Consider the following 17,008-nt stretch of genomic DNA (forward strand, 5'->3'; position numbering starts at 1 on the left):
AAGTTGCACACAGCTTTGCTCATTTGAAAACTTGTGACCTCAGTTCTACAGTTGTTAAGATAAAAGATTTGATGATGAATAATATTTTTCATGTTTAGAAATTAGAAGTTCTGTTGAATCACAGTCAACAATGTCATTTGATTTGATTTATTTCAGTTAGCCTGCATATATTTTAGGACAAGGAAAGTCTTACAGGCAAATGCAGTCCAGTTCATTACTACTTGATTCTGGATTAAAAATGTTTCCATGTTAAAAATACAAAATACAATTTTATTTTACATTTTCTCTTATAGAGCAACACTACGTTCAGTGAAGGAGCAGACCCTGAGTCTGTTGGTTTTTGCTTTGATTAAAGCACTGTTTGTACAACAGTGCTTTAATTGATCTCCAGCACTTTATTACTTTGGACTTGCGTCAAATAGTGATTTACCACCACTGTGCCCTACTCTGACACTAGCTGTGTGTGAATGTACAAAAGTGGGGTGCACAACAAAAATAATAAGCAAGGATTAAGTGTACACATCTCTTACTTTTTACATGATCAGCCCTGCACGTCTTAAGGAATACATGTGACTAACTTCTCAGTCACTTATAAGCTGGCACTTGTTAATTATGTTTCATGTCTTAATTTCCATTTTCATTACAGTATGCCTGGTATTTTTCAATGGAGGCTAGTTTTGACTTCAACATTGTAAGTATTAATTCAATTCACCATTGTTTTGAACATGACATTTATAACACAGTTTCATGTGATGAACAGGCTGATTTATGTTAAAGGGGACATAATATGCAAAATCAACTTTTTAATCATTTTGATACTTATATTTGGGACTCTGGAGGCCCTACCAGTCGCCAAAGTGTGGAAAAACAATACTCTGTCATGTTTTCGTGGTCCCCCTTAGTGTAAGTATAGGCGATAAAACACACAATGTTGAATTCCCTGCGCTTATGACGGCAGCATGTGCATTTCACCGCGAATGTTACCGCCCCACCAGTAAGTTTACTTCGCGAGCTCCACCTTAGCTCCACCTTGTCCCTGCGAGAGTGCAGGCGAGGGAGGAAGAGTGGTATTATGTCAACGCGGAGGGACAAGTGTGCTGTTGGTGGCTGCACAGTGGAGCACAGTGTTTTACAGAGGATTTCATATATGAAGCTAATGTGCCGGATAAAGTCAGCAAACGTGTGTTCGTGTGTTCGCACCACTTCACATCAGACTGCGGCCAGCGGTCGCCGTATTTAGTCAGGGGACGTATTTCACCGACGTACGAACACACACATTGTTAGGAAAAGGTCACATAGAGCTCATAACTGACCATTCTGACACGTCCTAATTAAAAATATTTGTTCAGTACGTCCTCCATGACTGGAGCACAGACTCAGTCTGATACAGTCACATACAGCAGCTGTTTATTCAGCTCGCCGCGCGCCGCTGGCGATCAGCGGTGGCGATCAGTGGTACTGTCCTTAAGTGTTTTTAACTGATTTACAGTTCGGCAGTGTTCGGCTCGATCCTTATGTAGGACGTCTCTTCCTGTGACGGCACTCTCGCTGTTTTGTGCGCACGCTGCCATGTTGATATTGTCAGAGAACTAGTGGAGGGAGGGGAAGAGGAATAGAGCTGTAAAGCGCTGTAAAGAGGACAAATCAGAAACCCCCTGGAAGAAGTGGGTGTGTGTTTGCCTGTGTCTCATTTGCATATAAAGGGACTATGCACGAAAACTGAGCGTTCTGAAAGGGGCGGGTTTAGCAGGGTTATTGAACTGCTATGATGCTTCATCCTTATGGTATTTTGACCAAACCATGTCACTGACATGTTCATTAGGACACCAGGGAACTATTTTAATGGGGGAAATAGGGTATAATATGTCCCGTGTGTAAAGTAAATGATAATGAGAAAAGGCAAATGAGCAAGTTGTGAAGTTGAAGATAAATCTCAACAAGAGGTGGGTCCTTTAGTTGACCTTGGATTCCCTCTTGTACGTCAGAAATGATATATTACCTCGGACAATGGGACTGATGCTGGCTCAAACTGATTAAAAACATCCTAACTTAAAAAAGAAAGCATTTCTGACTGGAGGCACAAACCAGGGTCACCTCAATACCTGCTTACCCACTATTTACATGATTAAAATATAGCCATTAATATGCTACACGAATTTATATGAATTTGTTTTGTGTAACTGTGCTTTGTGTTTAGTATGACATGTCTTCACTGAGGCGGTGGTGGTGGTGGTGCATTGTCCTGGTGGAAAACCTTGTGCTGCAGTGGTATGTTGCATGCAATTAAAACAACAGCGTTGGCAGTTATTATTTTTGAGGGGATATTGGGTTAAGACCCGGTATAATTTCAGTCCTACGGTGAAGAAATGTGTTTTTGCTTGTAGTTATGCGAGGAAGTTTGCTCACTTCACCAAGGAAGGCAGAGCAACACTCCATGACAACCCAGCCCGTCCTCAGGATCAGCAGGAAAAGAAGGCACTCAAGCTGCACTGTGGTCAGTAATACATACTACATGGATTGTTATGACACATGCAGCATGTTTACTATGGTACTGTGTCATTATGAATCCAACATGGATCTCTATTGGAAGTTGTTGACATTTGCATATGGGACACGCTGGAACAATTATGATTCTGATGATTGTCTACAGGTCCCATCAGACGCTGAGGACCATCTGTACAGTCTGTACAAGACTTTCACATGTGATGACCACACAGTTCTGTTCTCTCTCAGACAGGCTTATCTGTATATCCATTTAGGGCAGTGATGTTACTGTGGCCAAACAAGTTGCCAGCCAGGATGACACCTCTTATCAGAGGAAGTGCAAATAATCAGGGAAAGAAAATGTCTTATTCAATGTTCTTAATCACATGCATTCAGTGTATCATATTATGTGTAATTTAATTTTAGGAAAGGGCCCAACAAGCCCAACAGAAGCGACGCGAGGCAAGTTGTCTGTTAACCAGTGTAATCACAGAGGATCAGGGCATGCTGCAACACCTTAAAGTGAGTGACAATGGCATTTAGTGTGGTGTTTGTGTATTTGTATATGAATACCCAAACTAAAATCCTATACAATTTTTATAGAACATCATCACAGGCAACACGGTGTCTCCTTGAGATCTCAGACACTGACACGGATTTGTAGACTACATGTTTTATATGACTGCATATGTCTGTCTCCTTTTAACACATGGTCACTGTCTAACACAATCTTAAGTCTTAATCTTCATGCCACAGGCAACAGTATACGCCCTTGGAGCTGTTCACTCCATCTCCCTGGACAAAGCCAAGGAGATGTACATGCATGGCACAGAGTTTGACTCAAGGTAAGCCGGATAGTTTAGGAAACTGTTAATCCAATTTTCAGTTTATATCTTATTATGTATTTGAGTGTCTTTAACGACTTAATTATTTTGCTATATCATTTTGTCTTGTCAGCGAGATAACCCAGCTTGGGGAACAGCTTCAGAGCCACATTTCCTCAAAAGCGAGGCTTCCTGAGCAATTACAAGAAAGCCTTGGAGCGTGAGGAATTCCTCAGGCGCCTGTAATCCCTGGGTAGTGAATGTGTCTGCTGGATAGTCTGTTGTGTATAAAATAAAGAAAATATATCATTCATCACTTGTATTCATTACATGGATTTGAAAGTTATACAACTTTCTGTGCAGAATCAAGGGTTTCAGTGCATTTGTTTTACTTTCATCAAAAGACCTACTGATGTCCAACTGGCTGGGTTTGATTCAGATACCAATGTTTCACATATCTTCCTGGAAATAGGTAACATCTCCTTAATGACATACTCAGCAGCTCTTGTCTACTTAACATCTGTCTACCACCACCTGGACCACACCAGCACAGAATTTTAGGAGGTCTTTTTTTTTTTTCCCCCAGGTTAAAAACCTGATCAAGTAGACTTATTATTAGTTCTAATCGTTGACTAATAAGACATTCAATAAATGTAGGCCTATATTAAACACACCTTTTTGTAACATACAGGTTGCCATGATGTTGAAAGTTTGCCTTGTACAGAAGTGTGTTCAGTGGAATTTGTGATACTACATTGTATAAACGTGATATTATATCACAAAAATGTGATACTATATTGTGTAAACGTGATGTACAAAGAACCTTTCCAATCGGCATTTATATATTTTAGCAGTTTGGCTATAACATTTCATACTTTACAAAGTGACATTAATTATCACAGAAAGTACATTTCTGTGTTCATAAAAGTCAACACGAGTATTTATTCTTCTCTATTCCTGTCGCACACCGGGATAAAAGTCTCTTGTCAACAAGTGTCTGTGAGATACGCGTGTGTAAATAAAGTTTCAATAAAAGAAGACGTTATCACGTTAGTAAACGTCATCACGTTTCAGACGCAGTCTCTTGAGACCCAATCAGAGTGTTGGTACACTTGGTAGAGACTTGTAAAGTTATTGGTGAACTCATCCATCTCACTCACATGTTCCCCCTCCTCCTCTTCTTCAAAAACAAGAAGTAGACATAAATAGGTCTGTATGTAGGGGGTGTTTCGTTGAGTGTGAGGGGGTGTTTCGTTGAGTAAAGGGGTGTGTCGTTGAGTGGTCTGCGGGTCTGCAGCTGGACCTACTTGGAGATAGGTGCACGATCACGGCTTGTTCAAAGTCCAGCCCATCACTCTTGACTTTCGTGGTCTTATTTAGGGACCGTCAAAAAATTACTCTTGAAAAGCCAATATTTACATAAAAATTGAGAAAAACATATATAGGAGGTACTAAAATGGAATAAAAAGAGGTGTGTCCTGACTAGGCAGTCTAGTACTATGTTTCTGCACTGATTTGGTGCCTTTAGGTCACATTACCTGAAAGCTATTGAGCTAAAATGCTAATATTTACATTGAAGAAAATTATAGGTAGGCTAGTACTATGTTTCTGCACTAATTTGGTCAGGACACACCTTTTATTTGATTTTAGTACCTCGTATATATGTTTTTCTCAATTTTTATGTAAATATTGGCTTTTCAAGAGTAATTTTTGACAGGCCCTAAATAAGACCATGTAAGTCAAGAGCGATGGGTCTGACTTTGAACAAGCCGTGATCGTGCACCTATCTCGGTGTGGAGAAGGGTGCCGTTGGATCGGGAGCGAATGTCTGTTGAATATCCAACCTGAAACTGATTTCACCGCGGTCCTCTCCTGCAGGTGCAGACGGGGTAGGGGAAGATTTACCTTTCTACCTTTCTTTTTTTTTTGACTTGACAAGAAAAGAACATTCTTAACATCCGTAAATTCACTACTTACAACTTGAGCAGGGGCAGATTGAAAAGGAACCTCCAGTCCCACAACTGCAGTGACAGGCAGTCAAGGTAAAGAAATGTAACCAGCACCTTGGCCCGGCTGCTCTTTGTCACCACGTTCTCCTGCATTTTAGGTGTTCCTTGAGGGCAGGAGATGTAAGCTGCGTACTCCTCCATGTAGCTGTCTGTAAAGATGCAACACACATGATGATGAATGTAGCGTGAAAACACTCCACACACCTGCACAAGCACACAATGTGTTCATTCTTACTCATGGAGGCGCCAAACTCGATGGTCCTCAGTTGGGAGCCCCTGCTCCTGCACGCAAAGTAGGGAGACATGGCGCGGAACAGCTTGTTCCCGCCAGCCAGCTGCTCCGCTCTTTGTCCTAGAAAAACAAAACAAAACATTAAACACCTCTACTACATGACCAAATGTGCGCATTGGTTCTACACTTGGTAGAGACTTGTAAAGTTATTGGTCAACTCATCCATCTCACTCACATGTTCCCCCTCCTCTTCTTCTTCAAAAACAATAAGTAGACATGAATAGGTCTGCATGTAAAGTGCCTTGAGATTAAGACTAATCTATTATCTTCTCACCTCAGGGGGAGAGGAAAGGTTTTTAGTCTTTCCAAGCCTTTTGAGCAGCAGTCATGACTGTTGGCTGCTGTAACGGGTATTGACTGGACCAAATCGAATGAACCAGCAGAGTATAGCAGGATTCAAACCCGGGTCTTGCAGGTGCCAGGCGAGCAAGTTATCGGAGGGCAACAGGGCAGGCGAGAAGTCATATCCTCGGCCTGAACTTCTAGGAATATGGGTGTTCGCATGAGTGGGTGGAGTTGACTCATTTAGACTAACGTTATCTTCTTCATGTAACCAAGTTTCAGTTATACAGAATAAATCAATACAATTGTCAGAAATTAGATCATTCATTAAAACGGATTTTGAGGAGAGTGACCTTATATTTAATAGTCCACATTTGTCACTCTGGCAGTTTGCCCCGCCCCCTCCTCCGCCGGCCTGCTGGTCCTGATTAGACACACCTGCCGACAATTAAGCCATGTGAACCTTTAAAAACTCTCTGGCCGTTTCTCAATATCCATACTTGTGTGTACTTGGGATGGCCATGTATCCCAGAATACATTTCGGCGGAGCATAGCAGCAGATAATAGAAATATAAATCTGAAATAAATATTTCTCTGTGTCCCGGAACAAATTTTTAACATCAATTAGTCATTTAGAATTCAAACATGTGGTTTGTGTATGAAGATAAGACGTATTTATAGTTTGGCAGTGACGTTTGTCGGAGGTGATCAGCTCCGCCTCTGCAGACGCTCGGCGCTCACTGTGCCCGGCACAGAGCAGCGTTACCTCGGCCTGTCCTGATGAAATGATCCGCTGGCTCAGACGTTGCTGTCATTTGATGCTCGGTGTGATCCATAGATTTGTTGTTGACGTGTTATTTTGATTTTAATGGAAACGTTTTGACTGTTTGAAAGTTTGTATATAATTAATGTTTTTTTTATTTTAACTTTGAATGTCAGATTTATATTAAAGTTGCACGGTCATTGTATCTGTATTTAAATATAATATGTAAATATTAGATATGTAGAGTAATATATATTTTTACACGTCATATATATACTACTCTACAATGCTGTACTATATCTATTTTCTACATTGTATTATTTGTATTGTATATTTTAATAGAAATAAATTAATAAATGAAGTTAAATATTTAAAATGTAAGAATAATAACAACAGATATATACATTTATAATTCCATATGTGTTCATTCATAGTGGTGATGCCTTCAGTGAGAATTTACAATGTAAAGAAAAATAAAGAAAAACCATGAAATGAGAAAATGTGTTCAAACGTTTGACTATTACGAATCTTGGGACCAATACTTCCTCCTACTTTTTGCCTAAAAAGGTGTCAAAAATGACAAATGTCGTGTTCATAAAAGCGAATGAAATAACAATAACAATAATAATATGTGTAAAAATGACTTCACATCCCTCAAGGTATTATCTGAAATCAATCAGTCCACAGGTAATTGAAGTGAAACAATGTCCAAGTCTATCTCCCTTTAAGTGTAAATCCTTACAGTTTAACACTTAGACTTTGTTCTTGTCATAAATTCAACCCCCAACAATTGTCCCTTTTTCCTTTTCTTTCTTTTTTGTCGCTGTTCTGCGGTTCCCTTTCCTCAATGTGTTTGACTGCGACTGCTGAGTGTGAGTCAGTGTGTGTGTGTAAACATCCATCTGTGTCTGTATTAAACTATACATAGATGAATCTGTTTTTCCTGTTGCTCTTAACCCTCCTGCTGCCTCCATATCCCACAGCCAGCCTGTGTCCTCCTTACCCCATCCTCACCTCCTTCCTCCTCTTCACCCCATCACCTCATCCTGCTCCTGATCAACCTCCCCCCTCCTCCTCCTCATCCTTCCCCTGATGAACCTCACCCTCTACCCCACAGGTCACCACACTGTGTGAACATTGTTCATTGTTGATCTATTCTGTTGGCGCAGACAGGGCAGATATATTTCAAGCACCAGTGGCACACGGTGTGCGTTTTACTGTCCTTCTTCGTGGGGCAGACCTGACACCTCTTCCTCTCGCTCGCTACCAATGCCGCCCCTGTTGCTGCTGATGCTGCTTCCGCCACAGATGATCCACGGGGGGGACGAGGCGAGCGCTCACTGGGACACCCGGGCTGCCCTGACAAGCACAGCGAAGGGGTCGGCGCGACCACCCTGTCCAGGTTGTCCACGCCGCCTTTGTTAGCGCTGTAGTGCATGATGGCGATGGGCTTCGTTTTGGCGTGGTTGCTGACTTTGGGAAGCGCCCGCATGCAGCATGCTCATCAACATCACACTCCTGTTTTTCTTGGGCACGTAGGAGAGCAGCACGGCGGGAGCTCAGGCTTGTTCTTCCTCTTGAGGAGCTGCTGTCCGAGCTCGTAAGACGTGAAAAAGTTGTCACAGGTATCGTTGCGGGGAGGGCTCAGTCCCTCAGTGACGTCGAGCAATACACGCATACCCTGGTTCCTGTCTGGGGTTCCCGCTCCCCATCCTCTTCCTCATCTGCGCGCCCCCCGGTTCCTCTCTGTGGTTCCACTCCTCGTCCTCGTCCTCTTCCTTGTGCTCGTCCGACTTCTGCGGGGGGCTTCCCAGTGTAGACCTGCATCTTCCAAGTGTAGCTGGACTTTCGTCGCATGCTACCCACGACTTGATCCCGTACTTGGACATGTAATGTCAAAAGGACAGCGACCTGAGAGAGAGAGAGAGAGAAAGAGAGAGAGAGAAACATGAAATCCTGCTTATCCTAGGTGCAGGTGAGGAGAGAGTAGGAGAGCAGAGCATAGCTGAAGAGTTTTCTTCCCGAGACAGAGAAAAACAGGAAATCCCCCTTGTCCTGAGACAGACCACAACAGACCTCTGACCTGGCGGTAATGTATTGTGTCACTTTCTGTGCTTCCACTGGTGTTACGCTGTGTGTCTCCTGCTCTCTCTGCAGTTCTCTATCTACTGTAACGATCGATTAACTGAACAAACACTCGTTTTATTGAATTGACTAATACTTTCACCCGCCACTTTTGCTTAAACTCTATCATTCACGTAGATTCACGTACGGTGTCTCTTTCTTTGCTAGCACAACAAGTTAGCTCAGCAGCGATGGCTTCTCCCTCTTCTTCTCCTGTTCTTTCCTGTCGTCATTCAACTGCTGGCTGTTGAGGTGGTGTCCAGAAACCAACATTGGGTTTTTAGATAACTGACAAACCCTCTGGGGGAAACCTGGTCTCATGAGGAGAGACGGCGTCCATCCCACTTTGGATGGAGCAGCTCTCTTATCTAGAAGTTTAGGACATTTTATTAGAAACCCATGACAATCCAGAGTTAAGACCAGGACACAGAGTTGCAGTCTTTCATGCTTCTCTGTGCTTCTTTTCAAGCAGTCACCAATTAAAAACCCCATAGAGACTGTGTCTGTCCCTCGACCTACTAAAGTAAAAACTAAAGTAAATAAATCAATAACAAACAGAAGAGGAGTTAGACATTCTAATTTAATAAAGATTAATACCGACAATAAAATAGAGTCAAATAATACCACTTTTAAATGTGGACTATTAAATATAAGGTCTCTCCTCAAATCTGTTTTAATAAATGATCTAATTTCTGACAATTGTATTAATTTATTCTGTATAACTGAACCTTGGTTATTTAACTCAATGCCATATGTCAGTACATCTGAAGGTACCTTTTTTGATTTTACTCCCGCCCTCATAGATAACCTTGTTGATAGTACAGCGGCCTCACTGCATACTACACTGTAAATAGTGATTTTGGAGGGAGGTAAATATAATATATGTAAATCGTGTAAAATGTACTTGATAATTGTAGTCAGCCAAGGAATTAAAAAGTATTGGGTAAATTATACACATACTACCTATCATACAACTTTTACATTACATTACATGTCATTTAGCAGACGCTTTTATCCAAAGCGACTTACAAAAGTGCATTCAAACATTTGGGTACAAATAAGAGCTAGAAGTAAGTAAGAGCTTCAAGTAGATCAAATTATGAAGTGCTAGTCATAAGTGCGATGTATTACCATTACCAATATCACCTTCTCCGGCCACGACATCCACCTCTCTTCATCAGTCACCAACCTTGGTGTAGTAATGGACCCTCACTTGACCTTTGGACTTCACATTAAACATCTTTGCAAAAACTCTTTTTTACCACCGAAAAAATATTGCAAAACTCCGCCCCTCTCTCTCACTTCCAGATGCAGAGAAACTTATCCACGCCTTTATCTCCACCAGGCTGGACTACTGTAATGGTCTTCTTGTCGGGATCACAAACAAAAACATTCAGAAGCTTCAACACATACAAAACTGTGCTGCCCGGATCCTCACAAAGACTCGAAAATATGACCATATCACACCAATTCTCAAATCCCTTCATTGGCTCCCAGTCTCACACAGGATTGAATACAAAATCTCACTACTAACCTACTTGAAGGAGCTAATCACCCCTCAACCCACTCCACGACACCTCCGCTCCCGCCAGGCAAACGTCCTGCAAATCCCAAAGACCAAGCTCCGAACGATGGGAGACAGAGCCTTCTGCCACACTGCTCCCAGTCTTTGGAACGCTCTACCTGACGACCTGAGCGCACCACTGACCCTAGACACTTTTAAAAAGGCCTAAAAACCCACCTTTTTAAGAAAGCTTTTTAAGTTTAATTGGAGATGTTCTCTCTCCAATTATTTTTATTTTTTTAATTTATTTTTTAATTTTTATGTATGAAGCACTTTGAGATTGTTTGTTCAATATAAAGTGCATTACAAATGAAATTCATTATTATTATTATTATTATCATTATTATTATTATTATTATTGGAGTATATTACATGGAAGCAGTACAGCATTTAAAGGGCTGCCCTAGAGTTGTGAGATCTTGGAACTGAAAATGGCAATGTTCGAGGCTTTCAGCGTTTCCTTGTCTCGACTCACCAAGATGACACAATTGATAGTTATTTGGAGGGAGCCAGCACTGCTAAACAAAGAATTGAATATTGGTGAGGTTTTCTTCGAAGACAATGCATGGAGTTCTGGATATCCCTGTTTGCAGACCTCAGAGACAACAGACTCTTTGATGGTGGAATTCTGGACAAAAACCTCCTTCAGTTTTGCTGAAGGAGGTTTTGCTACCAGCCAAACCTCGTCCAGAGAACCCCCACCTGCACCACCCGACAGCCATCAAGGACCCCTCCTGACCGACACATGACTTCTTCCCACCAAGCAGTAAACCACTCCAGAAGCCAGCCAAACGAACAGGACCGATCATACCCCTACATCTGTCAAACCAACAAACCACTCAGCAGCCCACCTTCAAATTCCAGAAGACCCCCACCACCCAGCCTTCTACAATTTTTTTTTTTTTTAACCTGTCCTGTCTAGTACCCAGGACATGTAATATGATTGACTGCATGCCTTTTGGTGTCGGACAGATTTGATATGTGCAGGACGAGTCTGGGATACTCATAACTGCAGTATTTTTATTTATTCGTTTTATGATTATGTGTTGCGGGCAACCGGAACGGACAGGGGGACAGGGAGTGGACTGACAAGGGGATGGGGAGTGAGCGGGGAGGAGGAAGGAAGGGGGAGAGAGAGAGAGAGCGAGAGAGAGAGGGAGAAAAAAAGAAGAGAGAAGGAGATCGAGAGTGAGAGAGAGGGAGAGCAAGGTGGACAACAGTATAATACATGGGTTAGTACCATTAAATTGAAATTATATAAAGTAGACAGAACATACCTGATAAGACAGAACCTAGGCAACTTAAGGGTGACATTAGTGTGTTAGTAACAGGTTAATAACATTAAACAGTTGAAATTATTTAGCATATACAGAACATACTTTCAGATACAGTTTATATAGTAATTGTTAACGACCACATCAAGAGAGTATGTCCGGGCTTACAACAGTTATATCAGTTAAATTTAATTTATCTTAGCGTGTTAGTGTGTGTGTGTGTGTGTGATCGTGCATATCAGTGTATATGTGCAGCCTTCTACAATTGTACCAGAACCCAACCACAGCAATACAGCACCGGCCACTTCCACCCTGTTGCCCCAGAGGACTAAGAAAGTCATCTGGGGCCCCACACCCATCAGAACTGCAACCCGGATCACAGCCCTCGCCCCCGCCCCACCCAAATATCCCATCTTCCACCTAACCCCCACCAACAACCTCCCATTTCAAGCCAATGACTGTAGAGCCCCCCTCACCGATGCCCCCACTGTCACAAAACGCACCCTAGTGGAAGTGAAGGCCCAGATCCAAAAGACAATATTCACTGGACCCAGAAGACAGCAAAACTCATCTTTAATAACTGGTGTGCCCAACTAAATTTATAGTCACACCAGAAACCAAACCGGCCCCCGACTCACGACTAGACCTCACCCCCCCACCGCAGACACCTGACACCATATATATATATATGATAGGGCCTGTTTTTCTATAAACAGTTTTTATTGTTAATAAATGATAGATAGATAGATAGATAGATACTTTATTCATCTCACAGAGAAATTCACAGTTCAGCAGCTCATGCAAAGTACAGTCTAAATATAAGATGACGTTGAAAAAGAAATGAATTATAAATCAGAAAGTTCCGTCATTACAGTGCAAGGTGAGTGTGTGCATGCACATGTACGTGTGTGTGTGTGTCATGTATGATGCAGGTTGAAGGGTCTAATGGCATGGGGAGGAATGATCTCAGTCTGTGGAGCAGGACATTGACAGCATTCTGTCACTGAAGCTGCTCCTCTGTCTGTGTATGGTGCTGTGTAGTGGATGGTGTGGATTATCTATGATGGACAGGAGCCTGTTGAGTGTGCGTCGCTCAGCTATGGATGTCAGGCTGTCCAGTTCTGTGCCTACAACAGAGCCTGTGTTACAGGTCCCAGAACAGAGACCTTGTTTGCAGTTAATAATTAAAAATGTGAAATTCTGTCTCACTGGATAACACTGGAAAGCTGGAAAACAGACAGAGAGAGAGAGACAGAGACGTGATGTTGAGGTTTCTTCGGCATCCCCTAATACAATGAGTACCTCCCTGAACAGGACCCATGTTTTTCTGACATGTAGCCTGGCTGACTATTGGGTGACTGAGTTCTTATTGGCCTGTCTAGTTCTTGTGACCCCACCACATCTAACCCTTCCCCTTCCTCTACTAGCACTGGGTCAAACGTAGGGTCTTCCGACACAGCAAGCAAGGTCTCTGCAGGAGGGTGTGAGCCGGGTCTCTCTCTGGCTTTTGAGTGGGTCTTGGCAGTCCACTGATGGGTTCTCCCCTTACCGGTAGTCAGAGCCAGTATCCAGTGTCCCTCTCCTCATCTGAGTCTGATAAGTCACTGTTCGCAGCCAGTTCATTGTGATGTTGACTGTTTAACCCTCTTTCTCTTCTTCATCTCTCGTTAGGTAGTGATGAAGACAAGTTTCTCCTTTTTGCAGGTTCAGATGGTACAGATAAGTCAGAAGGTAAATCGTTTACAACAGGTGCAACAGGTTACGATGCAGGGTACAAGTTCTGCCTTCTCCTCTTTCTGGACACGTTTTGTACATTGGCCCACTGTTCAGTTGCTCCTTGACTTGGTACACAGTGTCTTCCCAGTAAGATCTCAATTTTCCTGGGCCTCCTCTTTTGCCCAGATTGTGAACTAGGGTTCACAATCACCTGGCAACAGAGTCATTCCTTTCACATGTTGATTGTAGTACTGCTTATCCCTGGCACTTGACTGACGGCTGTTTTCGGAGGCAACTTTGTAGGCTTCCTTCATTTTTGCTGCCCACCTTTCCGCATATCTCCGTGGGGATGTGACTTCCTCCTCTGTCCCCAGTCCAAATAAGAGGTCTACAGGCAGACGAGGATGGCGACCGTACAGTAAGTAAAAAGACGAGTACCCTGTGGCTTCGTGCCTGGTAGGTATGGATCATTTGCGGCAAGTGTTCTTTCCATCTGCATTTTTCTTTGTCTTTCAGTGTTCGAAGCAGTTGCAAAAGGGTCCTGTTGAACCTCTCTGATGGGTTACACTGAGGGTGGTAAGGCAAGGCAAGGCAAGGCAAGGCAAGGCAAGTTTATTTGTATAGCACCTTTCAACAACAAGGTAATGTGCCCAGGGTTGTGCAGCTAGCTAGAATGACATCGTGCTTGGTTGGGTTGGCCACAGAGATTTCAACATATGGTCTCTCTGTGTGATGCACTCTCACCAGCAAATCCCCCATATCTAGCTGCTCAAGCTGTGGATCACCAGGGCAGTAAACGGAAGCAGACACTAATTTTTTGAAAACCAGATCCTTATTCATTTAAGGGTCAAACAAACTCTCTTCAGAAGTATGGAAATACTTACCTGAAACACTAATTGACACCAGAAATGTACAAAAATAAATACTTCAAACAACAATTAAAACCTAAAACTACGAAAACACTTACCTTAAATCATATCAACCTTAAATTCCAATTGAGACCTGCTTACCTGGAACCTCAAACCACCTGTGGAAAAACCTGAAAAAGAGAAAAGAGATTAATAATTAGGCACTATTACATAATAATTAACCCTAAACTACTGGAATATCTTAAATCACATATACTCACCTGAAGGCTGGACGGCTCGGGGCACATACAGTTTCCCTGGAGCATGGAGTGTGCACGTGCCTCGGGCCCCCAGCCTGATGGTGAGACCAGGTCAAGGTCTAATGGTCACCGTTTTGGAGAAATTTGATGTGGGAATTTAGAGATTTGGGGCGTCGGGACCAACTTCAGGAACCATAAACTTTGGACTGACCTCAGGGGGGCACGAGAGTAATGGAAATTGCTCGTATTAAAGGCAAAATAGCCCTAACCCCAAACATATGCCCTAACCTTAACCAGTTGGGGTCCAGGCACTAATCTTAACCCTCTCGCAACCTAAAGTATCTGACGTGAATCACAATGACCTTTGACCTCCTCAAAAAACAAAAAATAATGACGGGAAATAACCCATTGGATATTGACAAAATTGAAAAATCATGTTTATTTTCCTCTTCCTCAGTTTACCTCAGGATGGCATTGGATTCCAGTAAGGCGAAATTAGGCGAATTTGAAACTCCAATCCGTAAAAATTCAAAATCCGGGCCATGGAATTTGGAAAACCAGGAGGGTATAAATAGAGGCACAAAAGTGCATTCACGTCAGTCCACACTTGATGGGCAAAGGGCAAACATCGCCCTACTGAGAGATGATGTGTAATTTTTTGTACCTGGGGCCCGAAGAAGACCCATACAGGTTGAAACGTAGCGCAACCCAGGTACACTTTTGGCCATAACAACAATGATAATGTGTGGTGTTTTTGTTTATTGTTTACGTGGACAGTAGGCAGAAGCAGACACAAATTTTTGAAAAAACGGTTCATTATTAATTTAAGGGTCAAACAAACTCTCTTCAGAAGTATGGAGATACTTACCTGAAACACTAATTGACACCAGAAATGTACAAAAATAGGAACTTAAAACAACAATTAAAACATAAAACTACGACAACACTTACCTTAAATTCTAATTGAGACCCACTTAGCTAGAACCACCTGTGGAGAAAAACCTGAAAAAGAGAATAACACTATTAGGCACTACTACGTAATAATTAGCCCTAAACTACGGGAATATCTTAAATCACATTTACTCACCTGAAGGCTGGACGGCTCGGGGCACATACAGTTTCCCTGGAACATGGAGCGTGCACCTGGCTGTCCTCTCTTTGGAGGGGACGGGCTCAACCTTAAAAAACCTTACCAGCCAGTGCCTGCTCCAGGGGCAGCGCCTCGGGCCCCCAGCCCGACGGTGAGACCAGGTCAAGGTCTAATGGTCACCGTTTTGGGGAAATTTGATGTGGGAATTTTGGGGCGTCGGGACCAACTTCAGGAACCTTAAACTTTGTACTGACCTCAGGGGGGCACGAGAGTAATGGAAAATGCTTGTATAAAAGGCAAAATAGCCCTAGCCCTAAACATATGCCCTAACCTTAACCAGTTGGGGTCCAGTCCCTAATCTTAACCCTCTCGCAACCTAAAGTATCTGACTTGAACCACAATGACCTTCGACCCCCTCAAAAAACAAAAAATAATGAAGGGAAATAACCCATTGGATATTGACAAAATTGAAAAGTCATGTTTGATTTTCCTCTTCCTCAGTTTACCACAGGATGGCATTGGATTCCAGTAAGGTGAAATTAGGCGAATTTGAAACTCCAATCCGTAAAAATTCAAAATCCGGGCCATGGAATCTGGAAACCCAGAGGGTATAGAGACACAAAAGTGCATTCACGTCAGTCCACACTTGACAGGCAAAGGGGAAATACCTCCCTACTGAGAGATGATGTGTAATTTTGTGTACCTGGGGCCTGAAGAAGACCCATACAGGTTGAAAACAGAGCAACCCAGGTACACTTTTGGCCATAACAATGATAATGTGTGGTGTTTTTGTTTACGCGCACAGTAGGCAGAAGCAGACACAAATGTTTTGGAAAAACCGGATCTTTATTCATTCAAGGCTCAAACAAACCCTCTTCAGAAGTATGGAGATACTTACACGAAACACTAATTGACACCTGAAATGTACAAAAATACTTACCTTAAATTCTAATTGAGACCCACTTAGCTGGAACCACCTGTGGAGAAAAAGAGATTAATAATTAGGCACTATTACATAATTATTAACCCTAAACTACGGGAATATCTCAAACAACATTTACTTACCTGAAGGCTGGACGGCTCGGGGCACCAGTTTCCCTGGAGCATGGAGCGTGCACCTGCCTGTCCTCTCTTCAGAGGGGATGGGCTCGACCTTAAAAACCCCAACCCTTCCCCGAATTTACCCAAAGCCCTTAAATCTCCCGGATTTACCCGAGTGCAATTAAGTACCATGGGCGAGCCATCCCGAATTTCCCCGAGTGCCCCCAGGTGGGAGTACCCAAAGTATGGTATTTTACCAACCTTTTCAGATGAAGACCTTGTCGTCTGAAGCTTAAGTGATCAAATAACGTGCACATACACTTGGACACCAGGAAAGGAGGGAAGTTGTGTTTTCAGGGCATTTTGGTTAGCATGTGTGATCTTAGAGCCTCTTTAAAATCCAGAGGCTCTGATATCACACAGGCTGTAGGCCTCCA

The 17,008-nt window shown here is 42.7% G+C and overlaps 1 long non-coding RNA gene across 1 annotated transcript; it reads left to right on the plus strand.

Annotated features, from left to right (window-relative positions):
• The first annotated feature begins 3,257 nt into the window (after positions 1–3,257).
• LOC122776516 lies at positions 3,258–3,619 on the plus strand. The gene is made up of 2 exons (XR_006361229.1): positions 3,258–3,329; positions 3,442–3,619. It is a non-coding gene; the product is annotated as an uncharacterized LOC122776516 (long non-coding RNA).
• Positions 3,620–17,008: the final 13,389 nt, after the last annotated feature.

This window comes from Solea senegalensis, linkage group LG10 (genome assembly GCF_019176455.1).
Source record: "Solea senegalensis isolate Sse05_10M linkage group LG10, IFAPA_SoseM_1, whole genome shotgun sequence".
NCBI classification, from domain to species: domain Eukaryota; kingdom Metazoa; phylum Chordata; class Actinopteri; order Pleuronectiformes; family Soleidae; genus Solea; species Solea senegalensis.